The following is a 19,273-nucleotide window of genomic DNA, read 5'->3' on the forward strand; positions in this document are numbered from 1 at the left end:
TTTGTCCACTTGAATTGCCATTATTATGGTGGCTCCTCCACTATGAGAATTGCTAAGTAAGACAGGACTCCTGCTAGATACTGTGTATCTTATTATTTGAATGAAAATTTTATAATGTGTAATAATGTCTGGTTTATAAAGTCTTCTATAGACCCATAAAAAGGCTTCAGAACTGATTCTAGTTACTTTTAAACATAAGAACAAAAAGGAATTATTCAAATTGTTCGTGAACAATTACATCTATATTAGCTAATTACTTCATCTTGCTGGTATGGAAATAGTTTTCAGAGGAAATGCTCCTGATTATTTGTGGTCTTTCTAGCTGTCATTCAGATGGTTTGTGCATTAACATCAATGCATTTGGTTTTTCTAATTTTCTTCCGACAAATTAACTCCCACAGGAAGTCATTTCATTAGGATAGGTAGTATTCCTGATTATGGATGTCACTGAGATGGCAGACTTTACATAATTTCCACTTAAGTCAGTGCTGGCTGGATCTGAAATTCAGTGAATTATCAAGAAGTAGGACTTCAAACACCATGTTACATTTCAATGAAAAGGAAATGGATTAGTCTAGAGAGGGACTAGAGCTCAGGCTTTCAGACACAGGTCTAAACTTCCCCAAAGTTCAGAATATGGTCAGGTTGGGGTTTGGCTGAGCCCAATATGGAGACAGGGACCACATATATATGTTGGATCTAGATCCAAATTCCCTTCAAGTTTTGGTATTTTTAAGTTAACATGCTTTTCTCATCTCTGTTGTATGCACAATCTCCTGTCTGGGGCTAATGCTAAAATACATATAAAGAATAACATTGGGAATGCAGAGTATTATTTGTGTCTGTGGAATTACAAAATGTCTGAATATTGCTTATTGGAAAAAGAAATTAATTTGATTCATTTCAACTAATTTGAATAAAAATGTTTTCATTTCAAAGTTTGAAGTAACAATTGGAGGGAAAAGTATGTTGAGATAATGGCTCGCTCATCAAAGAGAGGTTTTCCCGTAAGTGCAGCTTCCTGGATCTGAAAAGTAGAATTAGGGCTGCAGAATCAGAGATAGCAATCAGGAACCAACTTGTTTCTTTTTTTTTCCTGAGTGGTTTGGTGGAGAAGTCATGAGGCCATAATTAAGGCTGATTCAGACTTTTCAATTTCTCAAGACAATATATTTTTATGTGCTAATCTTTTGAGGATGATAAAGCCCAAACATAAGCATAAGTTTTGAAGGTATTCTAATTTGGTAGATATTATAGTATAAAGCTTATTTTTGTTTTGTGAAATATTTGTATAAAAACAAGTCAGAATATTAATTCCAGTCTTCATTTCTTAAAAACGTTTTTGGTAAACATGTCCTAGGGAAGGTGAGCCAAATAATATCAATACTTCTAATATTCTTCAACAAAATGTTCTATGGATAGATCAGGGGAGGGCAATAATTTTTGATGGGGGCCATCCCAAGATTTTTGCTAACTGGTCAAGGGTCACACTTCTCTGTGGAGAAGGTGTGGGGATTGTTAAGGAGGTTGGGTGCAGAAGGGAGCTCGGGATAGGGGACATGGGTGCAGGAGAGGAGTCAGGGTCTGAGAGAGAGAGTTTGGGTAAAGAAGGAGATTGTTGCCTGAGGCAGGGATGCAGGAGTGATTTTTGACTTTGTGGAGGTGTAACCAGTGATGCAGGTCTGTGAGGGAATTGTGACCTGGGGCAGGATGTGTGTGCAGAGGATTTAGGTGGTGACCTAGAGCACGAGGGGGTGGTGAGCTGGGGTAGGGAGTTGAGAAGTTGGAGGGGATGAGGTGCATGAGGCAGGAGCTGGGATGCTGGAGGCAGGCTCTGGCTGGGAGTCACTTACCTTAGGTGGTTCCCAGCCAGCTGCCCAACAGGGTTCCAAGGCAGGATCCCTCCTGCAGCAGCTCCAGCCACATAGGTTCCCTCTATGTGCGGCTCAGGGCCGTGAGTCCCTTGGGAACTAGAGACTTCACGCATGTTTCCCTGCTCCCCGGCCAATCATCACAGTGGGAGTGAGGCATGGGGTTGGGGGAGCCCACAAAGGGTACATCTAGACTATAAGGTTTTTTTGGAAAAATAGCCATTTTTCCAAAAAAACTTCACTTACATCCACACAGCTATTGCGTTCTTTCAAAAGAAAATCGAAAGAACGCCGGGTTTTTTCCAACAATGGTAAACCTCATTCTATGAGGAAGAACACCTTTTCCAAAAGAGCTCTTTTGGAAAAAGGCATGCATGGATGTGGAAGAGGGAGGTCTTTTGAAAGAAGAGGCCTCCAGGAAAAAGCACAGGTGCCCTGGTGGCTACTCCATCCATAGTAATCACAGCTTAAATGCGAGATAGTGTCCATTCAGTGTGGATGCTCTCTTTTGAAAAAGCAGATCGCTTTTTCACTGCACTTTTGCTGCATGGATGCTGTCTTTCAAAAGAAGTTTTTTTCGGAAGATATCTTCCAAAAAAGCTTCTTTTGAAAGAAACTTGCAGTCTAGATGTACCCAGATTCTTCCTCCCAACCAAGGTCTGGAGCACTTAGAGTGAACCTCCAGCTGTTTTGAACAGCTGGTGGCTACCTCTGTGAGCCATGTGCCTCTGGTGGAGGAGAACTGCCAGCCATTTTGAACAGCCTCAGGGTCTCAGCAGGGCAGGGTTGGATCAAATAGTTTGGTGGGCTGGGTTCGGCTTGCGGATCAAATAGCTTGGTGGGCTTGATTCAGCCTGCGGATCAAATAGCTTGGTGGGCTGGATTTGGCCTGCTCAGTCCTGGCCTAGAGGGAACTACTAGCCATTTTGAACAGCTGGCAGCTCGGTCTATGTGCCGCATGCCCCTAGTGGAGGGAAGCTGCCATCCATTTTGAACAGCCTCAGGGTCTTGGCAGGCGGGTCATAGATCAGATCAAATAGCTTTGCGGAGCCATATCTTGCCCAGCCCTGGGATAGATGGTCCTGAGTCATAGGCTCATGAAGTTGTGTTTGTATATTGAAACTATACTTTTTTTAAATTTTTGGTTTGATGTTTTAAACTTTTCAGAGAAGTTAGCTGTGAAAGTCTCCAGGCATTTCATACCAGTAATTGCACATCGAATTTGAACTCACTTATGCCAGTAATTATGCACACAAATGTGTCCTAGGAGCAGTTACACATTTTTATGTACAACTCTCCAGTAATTAGGTATATAATTTAGACATACATATTACACACATCAGGTGACCAGTTGCACAGAAATACTGCAGCTGGACCAATATGACTCTTCAATTGTTTGGTTGCTTGGGTCTAAACTCTACCTGGGCTCTCTATCCGCCTATTATTAATAGCATGATGTGTGCTGTAGAATGTTAATGTAAAATACATAGTATACTCTCTAAAATCACATGTATAAGCATCTCACGATTACATTTATTGATATAGTTTTAACAGAGGCTATTGCTTCTCTAATACTTTTATACCTGGCTGCAACATCTGACTTAGCAAATGGGGATTCAAGGCCCGAAGCATGTGTATAATCTGTGCCTGTCCCTTTGGTAATTTACTTTCGGTAGCGCCATTTGCCTACATGAATGACAGTTAAAATTGTGAAAATGTATTACTCGGAAGATTGTGCCCTTTCATATGTTGCCAGTATATTTGCTAAAATGGTCTGGGGATTTGTATATATCCTGCGTCAGAACAATTGCTCACTGTTTTGCTGTTGTTGCTCTCTCTGAAATTCAGTCAACAGTCTGTGATACCCAAACAACAAAAATGTGCACTCATCTCCAGGCCATTAAAATCTTACAGCTGTGTTTACTTTCAGCACAAAGAATGAGTAAAAGGCTTTCAGACACACAGCACTTAAAACAAAAACTGAAAAGGAACAGGGGAACTGCAGTGCATGGATTAGACACTGCAGTGGTCATGGTGCTTTCTTCACAATAGTAATATCTTATCTAATTTTAGCTCCTCTTTTCATCCAGATCTGAAACAGAGATTCCAGTACTTCCATGCATAATGGTTGGGACCCATGGGTACACTTCAGCAATCTAATCATTCCAGGTAATTTGCTATATGGATGATTGCATTAAGGCTCTGTGGTCTAGAGACTTCAGTTCATTTCAGTCCCTGCTTGTACTTACAACTGAAGTGGAATGAAATTCATACTTTAATCTTAGACTTTTGTCCACATAAACTGTTTCCCCACACATGCAGTTCACAGGAAAATCACATACATTTGTTGTCTTGGAGTCAGGCTATGTCTACACTGCAGAGATTTTCCGGGATACCGGAGGTATTCTGGAAAAATTCTGCTGCATCCAAGGAATGCATCTGCTTTTCTGAAAGAAAAAAAAATCGGAAAAGCAGATGCGTTTTTGGCACCCCTATAAACCTCATTCTACAAGGAAGAAGGGATGTTCCAAAAAATAGTGTAGATGAACTAAATGTCAAGAAAGCCTTTTTCAGAAGAAAAGTGGAAAAAGATATGCAAATTGCAATTTGCAATTTGCGTATCTTTTTCCAACTTTTCTTTGTAGTGTAGACATAGCCTCACTCTTGCTGTAGAAAAAAGGCACTAGAATCCAAATTATTGGTAAGAGGTCCAGAAACCTGTCTAGACTGATTTACTTTTTTGAGTAAATGCCTCCACCCTGAGAGCATGTCTACACTAGGAAATACACATGTCTACACTAGTATATTTTGAAATAACTCCTGAAATAACTATTTTGAAATAAACATATTCCCCAAGAAAAGCAGTAGTACAGATTTTGAAATAACCAGCCGGTTATTTTGAAATAACGGACTTGATAGTGTGGACACTCTGCTTATTTTTTCGAAATAAGGGGGATTATTTTGAAATAACCCCCTAGTGTAGACCAAGGCTGAAAGAGTATTTTCTGCAAATACATATATGATCTTAGTTTCTAAACTCTGCTGGTTGTTGCATCTGCAGCCATAGATGCCCCATTTAACACATCAACTATTTTCTGTTTGAAGAAATTCTATGTGCGTTATTTAATACCCTACCTTCTCTCAAAGAAAACCAACCACGTTTACTCCAATGAGTGGTTTAAAGGGCAACCCCCCATTTCTCACTATATAACAGAAAGTCTCATTCACTGTTAATTTACTGAAAAAATGCCAACATTCTCAATGAATATTTATTTGAAAAATTAAAACAAAACAAAATCAACTCTATTCCTTTCATTTAAAGATTCTCATTTAAAGATTGGAGGTACAGGTACTGCATCTGGAGGTGCCGGTACTGTGTACTGGGCAGTATTGTCAAAAAAAAAAAAGAAGCTTTGTTAGTAACCATATTTAAGCTATCCCTACATTTAATAGAAACACAGCTGGTGTTGGATCACAAATTAAGCTGATTACAATGAGCAAAATACCATTCCATCTGCTGAATATCTAACAAATCTAGCAAAGCAGGAACAAACTATATTTACAGACACACCCAAGCATAATTCTTTACCCATTCCAGCTAGGTTTAATGAAATTTAAGCATTCCTTCAGATCCTGCTTGCACACTGAAGACAAATGAGGTGATTTTAATTCACATTCTTACTTCTGGTCTTTTTCCTAATACAATCACCTAATCCTTTTCTCTCTCTGCCACAGCCACTTAGAGAAAGAAAAAAAGCAAATCTGGTTCAACAGATTAAGCTAGAGGATGAGTAAGATTTGGAGAATTTTCAGAACATCTCTCTTCTATTCATAGAAAAATCTTTTGTTATTTGCAAATTTTTGGGTTAGTTTAATAATTTTTCCTGTGAAACGTTATCATTTTTTGTCTTTTGGTTATTTCATTTTTCCATTATTCATTATTCCATCACTGTATACTATGATTCCTATTACTTGATTTCTGCTTATTCCTAAACTTATTTTGTTTAACTTGAAATGAATTTCAGACTGCTTGTCATATTTGTTCATGAATATTCATGCAAGCAAAATGCCAATTATTTATGAATATGTTTACCTGAAATTGCCATAATGCTTCAGCAGTATTTATAAATTTTATATACTTCATGTCAAAAATGCTACAGAGACACTCTGGAATTTGCAGGATCTCCCAGTAGGAATGTTGATTTCAGGTGATTGCATCATGATGTTTTAGATGTTTGAGATTTACATGAGCTGCTTTTTTTCAGAATGATATTACTTGGGATTTATTAGTGTCTGAGAATGAGCTTCTAAATTTATCAAGGAGGTTATTGAGTCTGTCACTCAATTCACCACTGTATCTGGCCCAGCACAAATGGCACACTTTGACAGTATTTGAATGACACCATGTTGTGTGGCTGCTGCTACCACCTCACATTTCGTTCTACACTAACTCCTGCTGTTCTGGCCATATTATTGGGAGCTTTGCATCAGTCCATCAGGAGAAAATTTGTTCCTCTTGGTTTCTGAGGACAGGACAAGGAGTAATGGGCTTAAAGTGCAGCAGGGGAGGTTTAGATTGGACATTAGAAAAATATTCCTAACTGTCAGGGTGGTCAAATATTGGAATAAATTGCCAAGGGAGGTGGTGGAATCTCCCTCTTTGGAGATATTTAAGAACAGGTTAGATAGACATCTGTCAGGGATGGTGTAGGTGGAGCTTGGTCCTGCCTTGAGGGCGGGGGGCTGGACTCGATGACCTCTTGAGGTCCCTTCCAGTCCTATTATTCTATGATTCTATGATTCATCTAAAGGCACCTTCTTTATCAAGTGCCATCCTTCTTTAATCACATGGGCTATGTCTACACTATAGTCTTCTTGCACAAGAAACTTTTTGCAGAAGAGATCTTCTGCAAAAACATCTTGTGCAAGAGCATGTCCACACTGTGAAAGCACATTGAAAAAGCGATGCACTTTTGTGAAAGATAGCATGCAGACTGCATGGATGCTCTCTCAAAAGGAAACTCTGATTGCTATTTGCAGAATGGCCACCAGCGCACCTGGGCTTTTTTTGATTGCCTCTTTTTGAGGAAAAAAAACCCTGTTCCCCGTCCACACACAGCTTTTTGCACAAGTGCTTTTGTGCAAGAAGGAGTTATTCTTCAAAGAAAGAGGAATACCTACACCGGAAAAACCCCTCCGTTCTTTTGTTTTACTTGCAAAAACGCACTTAAGATGTAGATGCTCCACAAGTGTTTGCGCAAAAACGGCCATTTTTGTGCAAAAACTCTGTAGTGTAGACCTAGCCATAGGATGGTCTTCTGGAAATGCTACCTGGTCAGGAAAAGACTTTTGTCTAGAAACCTCATGCCACCAAATCCAGTGCAGAAGGGTAAAATTTAATTACTTGTTAGCCCTTGAAACAAGCTGATGACTTCCCCTTAATCCTTTTGAGTGGTGTCTGAACTGTGGTTGAAAATGAGAACCGCCACTATAGGGCCGCAGAAATGATTGTGTACCTGGCCTGCTATTTAGACAAATGCCTTCTCTAACTCGATAGGCTGCTGTCTGCCATTATGAGAAATCAGCTTGGAAACTGGACACAGCGCTAATTATTTATGACTGAAATATGCGGGTTGCCCCATTTATTGTCATCAGCCTACCCAGTCTGAGGTTTTGGTTAACTCTTTTTTTTTTTTTTTTTTTTTTTAAAGTTCCTCACCAAACAAATGTAAATCCAAGTAGAAAACTATGTGCCATAAGAGTGGTTTCATTTAACTGCCAATAAGGCCAATGTAGTAAAAGGAATTAATGAGGGGTACTATGGAAGCTTTCCCATATGGCAGGGGTGGGGAACCTCAGGCCTGAGTGCTGGATGTGGCCCCTGGCTTGCCTGGATCCAGCCCCTGAGGATCATGGACCCCCTGGCATTGAGAAGCCTACGCTGGTGCTCTAGCCTCCGTGCTTCCCCAGTGCAGGGCTGGAGAACACAAAATCTACTATGTTGGGCCCCCTAGGTTTTGGTGTGTAAGGGAAATATGGTAGCATCCTTCTTCTTAGCGGGGACCATGTCAGTGAGAAGTGGGGTTTTTTTTTTTTTTTTTGCTTCTCACTTGTGTGTGGCCTCTGACTGATTATTCTGTGGATCAGCAGCCCCCGACCCAAGAAAGAATCCGCACCCCTGCCATATGGATATTTTTCACACTTTTAGTCTTGTTCGTGGTACTTTCTCAAAATGTTGATGCTGTGAAAAAATACACATTAGCAAAGGCATCATCTCCATCAGTGGATACTTCCACTACTTTCTCAAAGTAGATAGCCAAATACAAGTAGTTGAATGGTGATTATAACACCAGAGGCTAATGTTGAGTGAAGAGAAGCTCCACATTAGATGGCATAGGATACACGGATGTACTAGGTTGCTACCACTGGTGTGCTAGTGAGAACTGACTTCAGTGACAGCAAAGCAGTCAGAGTAGTGCATATATAACTCACTCATCAGTTTGCTCAGTGTCCCCTTTATGTATGATCTATAGAGAATCAGTCTGTGACAGATCCCAGTTCCAAAGCCTGGCTGTTTAGTTCAAACTGTAGGAACTCAAGCTTTACCTTCTACAAATGTCTGGTCCAATTCCCTACTGTAGGCCAAGATAGTGTAGTAACATATATGTACAGTCATTCACTGAGTCAGTAGGGAGGACCAAATTCTGCTCTCAGGCACATATGGAAAACTTAAGGACAAAATTTGACTCATAGTCTACAACAAAACAGGATATTTCAGTGTCAGTCTCAGGATATTAGATATAAAAGGTAGATGAGGGACCAATAAGAGTACATAATTAGCCCTGTATATTCTTATTACTTCACTCCCCTTGTCTCACAAAATATAAAGTAAGACTTACTAAAATCTTTCCAGCTAGGCCGAATAACATGCTGACTAGACAGACCAGTGCATGGACATTGAACATCCACTGCTGCTTATGTCTTGGTGCTGAATTTGTGCCTCTATCTCATGATAGAGCAACTTGCTCTCATGTCTCTGTTGCTCTCCAGTTCTGTAGCTAATCAAGAATAAAACAAATTCTTAAGTTTTAAGTTTACTGGTTAGGATATAACTAGTAAAATTAGCAGGATTAGAGTTGGCCAATCACAATGGGAAGTGTGCACTCTAGTCTCCCTAAGGGGTGAGAAAATTGGGAAATTGCATCTTTGTACCAGGTTTCCTCTGAGGCTATGCACTCCACAACTTCCACTGCAGGGCCATGAGCATTAAACACAGATTAGCCCAGTAGAATTAACAGGATCAGTGTGAAAACAGTAGGAAAGTATGAGTTTGTTTCTGTGAATTGCAACAAACTGAGCAAAAATAAATGGTCATGTCAGTATTTAAAGGGGGGAAATTAATTGTCTAACCCACAGAGCTCTAAAACTGTAGCTCTTTAAGAAAAGAGTATCGGGCTTGAGTAATTTCAATGAGGGTCTTTGCTATTACCACAAGGACATATTTTTATTATTTCTAAGTCTGTGCTATGAATAGTTCTCTTCATGAGTGTGCTAGGTTTATTTCTACAGGGAAATGGTACATATTTTGTTTGAACAAGATGTACCTCCATGTAAGGGGAGAGAACAATAAGACAATGTTGAAAAGCAAAAACAAAATGCAAAGTTTGCCTCACATTTCCATATTGAGGAAACCAACCACAATGTATTCTGGGACGGTGCCAGCCAGTTTTGAAGACCAAAGGGAAAAATAAGGAAAACTGTTCTTTTAAACGATCTATTCTGCTAATTAGCCCCCACAACCAACTTTGGCTGTCTGATATCTATCAACTGAACTGGCTTTAGCAAAAGTTGCATGGATGAAAATGATGACAGAATTAAGTCCTGCATATTTAAGGAATTTTTTTCCTTTCTTTTTTCAAGTAATTTGATTTCCAACTGCAAGGTCTAGGTTGGTTAAAGTCTAAAAATAGCAGTTGATCCAAAGACAGGCAACACTTTCTGTATGTGCAGTAACATGTTCACAATGTTTTAAGTTTACCACCCAGCTACCGAAGCTTGAAACTTCAGTTTTGAGTGTCTTGGGCCAAATTTTCACCAGTGTAATGTCATTGATTCCAAAAATGTAAATGAGAGGAGAACTTTAACATTTGTTCCCTACAAATCACGTTTTAGGGTTTTGGTTTTTTTGGTTTTTTTTTTAAACACAGGCCTGAAAAGTCCAATATGACTGAGAGATTGCAGATATCCACAGCATTATTTTACTTTCCCATAAGCAAACTGCTTGGGATACTATCTAAGCCCTGGTCTCCCCTAGGAATGTATTCCAAAACTACCCAAGTTCAAATTTATAAGCAGTGAGTCCACACTATCAAGCCCGTTATTTCAAAATAACGGGCTGCAGAATTCGAACTCTGTACTCCGGCTTTTCACGAGGAATAATGATAATTCTGAAATAGTAATTTTGAAGTAACAGTAATATGTTCTTAAGTCGAATTTAGTAATTTCAAAATAGTTTCCTAGTGTAGACGTGTTTGGCTGGACTATCATATGCTTATGCTTTCTGTGGATTCCTTAATTTGTAGTGAAAGATATGCCAGGACTCAAGCAAAACAAAATGGCATACGGTGTGACTTCTCACACACTGAACATGAACTATCATGCCTTTCTGTGCTGCTACTACCTTCAGAAATGGATGTCTAGCCAACAGTCACTGGTTTTCTGGTCACTCAGCTCTGAAATCAGTGTCACCTCTAGCATCAGCTCTGCTGCTAGCTGGGAGCCCATATGTGTTGGGTCTGTGAACTGCAAACCCTGAAGGTCCTGAGGTTCAGAATCAGCACATATTAAGCACCAGAGATTCCTGAAATTCTGAGCTTTGGAACTGCTTTACTTCATATTGAATCCAAGTGATCCCACTCAAGGACAACCACAGAGCCAGATCTGGGCTAAGTCTAGACTGCAAGCCTCTTTCGAAAGAGGCTTTTTCGAAAGATACTTTAGAAAAAGCCTCTTTCGAAAAAGAACGTCTAGACTACAACCAGTACTTTCGAAAAAGCAAGCCGCTTTTTCGAAGAGAGCACCCAGGCAGTCTGGATGCTCTCTTTCGAAAAAGCACAGTTTGCATTAAATAGTGCCTTTTTTCAAAAGAGCACACTAGAAAAAAGGCATTATTCCTCATAAGAAGAGGTTTACCATGATCAAAAAGACTGCTGCGTTCTTTTGATTTACTTTTGAAAGAATGCAGCAGTAGTCTAGATGCAGGGGGAGCTTTTTCCAAAAAAAGGCAATTTTTTTTTTCGAAAAAACCCTAAAGTCTAGACACACCCGTTAAAAGATAAACTGTCATGCAGACTTAATATTTTTTTCTACCTGATCTTTCTTCTCTTCTGTTCTTTCATTCACACTTCCCACTTACTTAAAAATAAATCAAACAAGAGATGGGGCAGAATAAATAATACAGAATTGAACACCCTAATTTTTGAGGGGTAGAGGAAGGGAGTTTGGATCCAGATCTGACATCCAGCCCTATAATAGTGAATTAACTTCCTAGATTTCAGGGAAATGTTGATACCTAACCAGGATTGTATTTTGAAATACAGGTCCATCTCTACTTTATAATATTTCAGGATCATACCTTGCCATTTAGTAAGTCCTTAAAATAAGTGGGATTTGTGTATGTTCAATAGTACAATATGGCCCTTGGAAATTTGAAAATAATGTCACCCCTTCCTATTCTTGTAGATCTTGTCTTTTATTTGGCAAACAAATACTCCAAGTGAAATACACATGGATTAATTTTCTTTTTGTTTTAAATTTCAAGAGAAAATACAAAACCTGAGGCCAAATTCTGTCTTCATTTACCACCATATCAAATGCCATTTATTTGAATGGGCGACTATAATGTGCCAAATTCTGCTTTCTCCTTCTCCTGACATCTTTGAGATATTATACATTAATCACTTTCCAAACTGGACTGGTGGTCCTGGTTATATAATGATAATATCATCTGTACATCTGGCAGCATGGCTTGTTCATGTCTCGAGATCAGAGCTGTTGTATGTTTCTGTACTAGGGAACAGAGGTTTAGGTTTTTAATGCACATATTATGCTTACCATGATGTGTATGAAATAGGATCTTGTAACTGAACCATTTTAGCTGTGCTGAACTTCTTTCCTTTTAATTGAAGCAAAGCAAAAGGTTTTTTTCTTAAAAAGTCCCTGATTTATTTTTTTAAAGACTATGACCTTGCAGTGGATGTTGTTACTTCCTAAACAATTAAATACTCCTTTAAGAGAGAAGAGGTCTCTGAGCTAACTTCTGAACCAACATCAGGAAATATGATCACTGTTAGTTTTGGATTTCTTGTGAGATCTCGAAACATCTAACCTAGGTGTGTGAATGCTTGCAAACAAACGTATCCATTCTCTTAACAGTGGTGATTTTTGTTTTTATCCTATTTAAAAACTGGAAAATGTCTTTAGACATTCCACAGATCTTTACAGTCACCGGGACAGGTTTCATTTTTTGCATTTCTTTGTGAGAAGTTATACCCAACACTGATTCTCCTTTGTCTTTGCATTTATTAGTTTCAGATTAGTAAAGACATGTAGTCATTGCTGTGTAGAGCATGACAATCCCTTACAGATTTAGGAGCCTACATCTCATTTTCAATAGATGATTTAGGCACTTAGTTGATTTTTTCTAGTGATTTGACTGACTACAATTAAAAGTCTTAAGCAACATGACTTACTGCTTCTTTCAAAATGTGATTCTCAATTTCAAGGTGTTCTGCAGAGTTTCAGTCTAATTTTCCTTTTTCTTGATTTTGTTCCATTAGGTATCCCATGTATTACAATAGATTTTTCCCTTTCCCAATTGCTCATAATATCCTACAATTATTCATAGATTGCTGATTGTTTCCCCATCTTTTTCTATTATTGTGTGTGTATATATAACCCACGCAAAACTACACTAAAATAACACTGTATTTGCAAAGTCAAGCACTCAGAATTTAGAACAACCGAGAATTAAGATTTCCCATGAAAACTGATTCCCACCTCCTTTTCCAAAACTTTGCATTTATTATTAAACAATGGTTAATTACATGATTACATATTATTTTTCCCAGAGCACTCACTTGGCAAGCAGTTATTTAGTATTATGTTTTCTCATTGTTCAGCTTGTAGTCCCATTGCTCACTGTCTTCCCAGTATTCAAATGCTGCTGTGAACACAGAATTAATAATTTCCTCATGGGCTTTTCCATGGTGATCATCACTATAGCACTTGGTGTTTCATAAAAATTTATGAATTAATTAATTTTCACAACAGTGCCTCTGTGAGATGAATGGATGTTATCCACAGTAGACAGAGGGGGAACTGAGATGGAGAGATTATGGTCAAAAGTATTCTCTAATTCAGGATGCTTTGAATTTTACTTTTCAGACTCTGTAGCACTGTATAGCACCTTTCATATATAGATCCCAGACTTTTAGTTGCAGTTCAGTGCTCATCATTTCTGCAAATCAGATCCTAGAGTCTCAATTTAGGCACCTGGAAAATGATGAACACATAAATAGAGATCACCTGTGAAAAATTTGATTTAAATTAGTTGCTCGGCATCACATAGGATTGTGTGACTGAGGCAGGGTAGAATCTAGTTCTCCTGGGCAGCATTCAGCTACCTTAACCATGAGACCCTCCTTTTTCATTCTACATCCCTCTGTCTCATTTACTACTTAGCTTCCAACTTCTCTAGTAAAAGGCCTGTCATGGATTTCTGGTCAACAACACTTGTTTCACAAAAGCATATTCTGTTTCTGTAGGTGCTCCCAGTTCCAAAAAGCATCATTTTGTTAATGGCAGCAGTACCTTATTGTATCATCAAGATGACTTGGCACTACTTCATACAGAAGTAGAACTAGGCAATGTTCCATTGGCACGAACCGCATCACCCTTAGAGTCCAGTAATTATAACTTCACTGACTCTCAGTAGGCCTTGTGTCGACTTTCCTTATTCTATCAATTTATTCACTGCCAGCAGCACACAGATTGTAGAAGCAGTGGGCCAAATTAATCTCTGGTGACTCATCTCATTAATGTCAGTGGCTACCCCAGGGGAAAATTTGGCAGAATTTGCTGGCTGGGAACAACACAAGAAGCAGGACTGCTGGCACTAGATGGGCTTAGGAGCTATGTAAAATTGATCTATTTTATATGGGCATATTGTAGAGAACTTAATTTACTCTGGGAAGTGAGGCAGATTTTTCTCTGGGCATCCAAAGGAAACCATCCAATCCCAACAGGAAAATGGAGATAACTTCATGGTGAGCAGTTCCATTTTTTATCCTTTCTAAAACCACTCGAATTCTTAAACAAATAAATACTGTGTGTATGGAATGTGTGTTAAGTGTTCTGTTGCTTCTTAATCTAGAAACAACTTTCTACATGAGCTAATGACTCACTTTTCTGTGGTAATCAAAGCCTTTAATAAGCTTTCATCCTTTAAAGCAGTTCACCTAAACATAATAAAAACACTGAATACTTTTTTCCAGCATAGAATTGCCTATTTATTTTCTGTCAGTTATAATAGAATTCCCATGATATTTCACATTCTGTCATTGTGTTCTCTAACATACACTTACATATTTTTTCATATAGGTGACATTTTAACATTGCATTTCATTTAGAAAAGGCTACAGTATTAAGAAATAATTTAATGGAATCATTTTTCCTATATAATAAAAATCCAGATACTAGTCTGGAATGAGTTTTTCCAGCAGTGTTAAAGATAATAATAGTTAGCTTCCTAGCTGCTGTTGCCTAGGTTTTGACCTTTTCCATTGGTTGTTATTTTGCTCTGTGAATAGGCTTGAGGTAGTCTCTGATGTAATAAATTTGTGAGGCCCCAATCCAGGAAAGAACATAAAAAAGTGAAAGTAAAACATGCAATTAGCCCCATTGATTCACTTGCTTAAAGTTATATGTGCTTAAGGGTGCATCTACAGAGCACCCTTACCACGAAATAAGAAAACTGCATAGCTTATTTTGAGGTAATTTTGAAATAAAGTGCTATTCCGAGAAGTCGCTTAAACCTCAGGAAACAAAGGTACAAGGATGCCGGAATAGGGTGCCCATTGTTTCGAAATATATTTTCAAATATATATTTTGAAATAATGAGCACACTTAAAGATGTGGAATTGCTATTTCGGTATCCCGAAATAGCCCTGCTGTCTAGACGTAGCTTTACTGGATCATGGTTTATATCTTAACTAACTTGATCATTAAATCCCAGATTGTGAGAAATTATTTTTGACAGGAAGGTTTTTGTAGTTACATATTTAAAGGCTGAAAAGCCCATCTAAGTATTTTAATCCACTCCTCTGCCAGCACAGGATTATTGTCTACAACACGTGGCCTGATGCTTTGTTTTATCCAGTTTTAAAAGTCTACAGCAATGGAGTTTAGACCATGACTATTATAAAACTATACTGAAATCTTGGTGTTTTCACCATTATCCATTCATAAATGTGTCGACCATTAAAGGTACAGCATTATCATTTAGCCAGTGGACTGATGACAATATGTAGGACATACCTTTTTTTCTCTAGCTGGTGATTGACATAATCTGTACCAAATATACTGCGCTAACGATCATGTTCTTCACATCTTTGTCCATGTCAGTCCTGTTTGTGGTCTTGTGCATCATATATCTTGTGTCCGGTGGGGCCATGCCCTTTGTGGCCTAGTGCCTTCCCCCACCAAGGCGCAGGGCACAGTGGCCCCAAACACTTCTCCCTTCCTCTGTTAACACCCATTTCAGTTAAGAATAAACTGTATAGCACCTTTAATTGTATCAAAATGAAAATAATTATCTGTATGCAAAAGGGAGATCTGCAATTGCCTGCTTTGCTGGCAGCCCATTATTTGTTTTCCTTTTAAAATTTCTTCTGACTGTACTTGAAACCAAGACCTTTCCAATTACTAGCCAAACCTAACTTCTCTGGCTTCCAGTCAAGCCCTCAGTGTAACAGACTTATCCCATTAACTGGTGGATGTTAATATATTTTCTTCTCAGCAAGAGTCACTTTCTTCACCAATGCTCTGTGTACTGGTCTTTCTGCATTAAAACTCATGGCGTCAGAAATACTTGGCCAAAAATCTCTACCTACTGGAGCAAACCATAAGCCTCTGTGCATTCAAATGAGCAAATAGGAAACATAACAAGTAGTGACTTGCCCTTTCTTAGAGGAGAGACTTTTCATCCCTTTGGGCTGTTTTCTATTCTCATGCTCTCTTCTGGGAGAAGACAGGGTTACGTAGTCTTTTGTATTAGCAGACCTTGCTCTAAGCCAAGTCTCCAGCTAGTGACAGAGAACAGAATTCCCCAGAAATTCCTGAATATTGAGGAAAGTCCCAGACTACTCTATATTCGGCATTCTGGTCCCAGTGTCTGGTCCCAGTCAGAATCAGCAGGCTGGGTTTCCTGCTAATCACAAATGATCACATGGGACATTTTCCTTTCCTTCAGCTGCTGTGGCCCCTGTCCCACAGCTGTGTTCCCAAAGTAAAACCCAGCAATGGGGTAATGCTAGCTATCAAGACTTTCCTCACTAGCCTTAAAGAGTCAATACACCAGGTGACCCTTCACTGTAGCCCCCCATTTAACACTCACCAAAACATCCCTACTTTGTTGGTGTTTGTTCATAGATTTTTTTCATAAATCTATCAACTGTCATACAGTTACAAAGAAATCATGTTTATTATATGTATAAAGAGTTCAATTACTGATTCAAGTTTTAGATGTATCCAGCCAGATCCTATTGTCTACAATTCACTTGAAAGATGAAAAACCTGGAACTTTCATGCCAGCTGGAGCAACAGAAAGAGTATGTGCTTGACATGTACACAACTGTAAGGTCATGTTAACAGAATATTTATGTTGGTTTAATTGTTGGAGTATTGCCCAGTTGACACACTATGGGAGCTTTATGAACATACTTAAATAAATGATATAGAATAACTAAAGTAGGAAGAATGCTCAGCTGTTTCTGCAAATCAGAGTCATTCAGTTGTGTAAAGTTGACCACACACATATTTAGGCACCCAAAATCACTAGTCACTTGAAAATCTTGGCCCATACATTTTTTAAAATGTAGCTATCTAAATATAAATTGGTATGTTTAACTTTAGAGATCTACATTGGATGATATTTGGGCTAGAGATTTTCCCAATTTCATGCATGTTTCCATGGTAGATCCACAAAGAGAACCCTGTCTTCTGGTTATGTACCAGTCCTTGGCCTGAATAACTATGCTATCCCAGAAGTATATTGCAGTTAAGATGTTTGAAATACTTTTTACAAAAAAGCTTTGTGATGATCAAAGCCACAGTAAAACTTGGTTTTAGGTTTCAAATATTTCTTTAAGCAATGCCAGCAGAACTGAAAACAGAAACAAAAGACAGTTGACAATTTAACCCAAACACTTACCAGTCGGTTTTCATTTAGGCCAGCTCTAGAGCCATTACACCTCCATTTTGGCTGGCTTGCTTGAAGGCACTTCTTTCTACTACATCATTGGGCTAGGACTTTTGTTAAAAATGATAACCAGTACTATTTTAACATTACTTAAAAGGGTTATCAAAAACCAGAAGCCTGCATTTCTTTTCTGTTAATTGGTAACATAAGAACATAACATAAGAACGGCCGTACTGGGTCAGACCAAAGGTCCAGCTAACCCAGTATCCTGTCTGCCGAAAGTGGCCAGCACCAGGTGCCCCAGAGAGGGTGGACCAAAGACAATGATCAAGCGATTTGTCTCCTGCCATCCGTCTCCAGCCTCTGACAAACAAAGGCCAAGGACACCATGTTATCCCCTGGCTAATAGCCTTCTATGGACCTAACCTCCATGAAATTATCTAGCTTCTCTTTAAACTCTATTATAGTTCTAGCCTTCACAGCCTCCTCTGGCAAGGAGTTCCACAGGTTGACTACACACTGTGTGAAGAAGAACTTTCTTTTATTAAGCATGTAATTTTGTATACTCTGCTGGAATGGCCACATTCCTGTGGATACAATGCCAACATCAAATACCAGCATAACATAAATAGAAAAGGGACTCAGTCACCATGAGTTAAAAATGCTACCTCCATTTTATATGGAGTCAATCATATTTTTTAATGCTTTCTGGACACAGCTTAGTTCAGGACCATCTATTTTGTGAGTTTTGTATTTGGATAATTTTTTAAAAAATATTTCCTTGTTTCTCTGCCCATATTCAACCTATCATATTAGAAGGATGAAGACAATTATGTTGATAATGATTCCATGCCCATTGAATCATGAAAAACTATTGTTAGTCTGCGTCTTTCAACTGTCAGTTGATTCTGCAGTGCCTGATTTGTAAGCATCTACATAGTATATAATTCTCTTATCCTTTTTATGGAAACTGACCACTGAAATCTGTTTCAGAATTTCAAATCTCACATATTTTTAGTACATTATCAGTCATACAATACAGTGCTAAACTTTGGAGTTGTTGTTTAATGTTGCATACTCTTTTAACACCATTCTGTTGTCTACAGTAACTTTGGAGCTGGTCTGCAATAGAAATTTGTGTAAGCTCAACTGCCCTCCAGTGGTGTGAGATGTGAAATACTCTTGGAAAAATACTTGTTCAAAATCCTAACAATACTCAGAGAAGACATTGTATTTGAAAACTGTAAAAGAGCCAAGGAAAATCAAAAGTATTAGAGTCTAGAAAAAGCTGTAGAAAATCTCTTCCACTAGGAAGTTACATTTTTTGAAATGTAACTGTTGTTGTTCTTTGTACTACAGGGATGCCCTCTTAGGGATACATTGTGTTAGGCTCTTCACAAACACACTGCGAGACATACCCACTCGCTGTCCTAAAGAACTTTGTTTAAATGAACAAGACAAAGGGTGGGAGAGGAAATTGGAATAGAGAAGTCTCTTGTCCAAAGTATAACAAGGATTGAGTTGTAGAATTAGAATTAGAGACTTGGCTTCCTACCAATCCAGAGTGCTAGCCACAAAGGACCAGGCTGCCATCCCTAAATTTAAGTTAGAAACCTAATTTCATATAGGTACTTAAAATAAAAGTGGCTTAATATTCAAGCTGCTCAGTAGTGACTGAAATCTTTGGTGAACCATATGAGGGAACTAATGCTTTGATTTACGGCACATATTTGCACCACACAAAATGGTGGTGAGAATGTGACACTCTCTCAATTTGTTACAAACAATTTCTCCAGCTTAGGGCTGAGACAAATTTGGGAGTCAGTATGGACAAAATAATTCCCTTTTATTTCTTTGTGTGGTTCAACCAGAACTCCATCATTGGAAGTGGCACTTATTCCTGGCGTAGCCAAAATTAGAAGAG

This window comes from Pelodiscus sinensis, chromosome 2, assembly GCF_049634645.1.
Source record: "Pelodiscus sinensis isolate JC-2024 chromosome 2, ASM4963464v1, whole genome shotgun sequence".
In the NCBI taxonomy this organism is placed as follows: Eukaryota; Metazoa; Chordata; order Testudines; family Trionychidae; genus Pelodiscus; species Pelodiscus sinensis.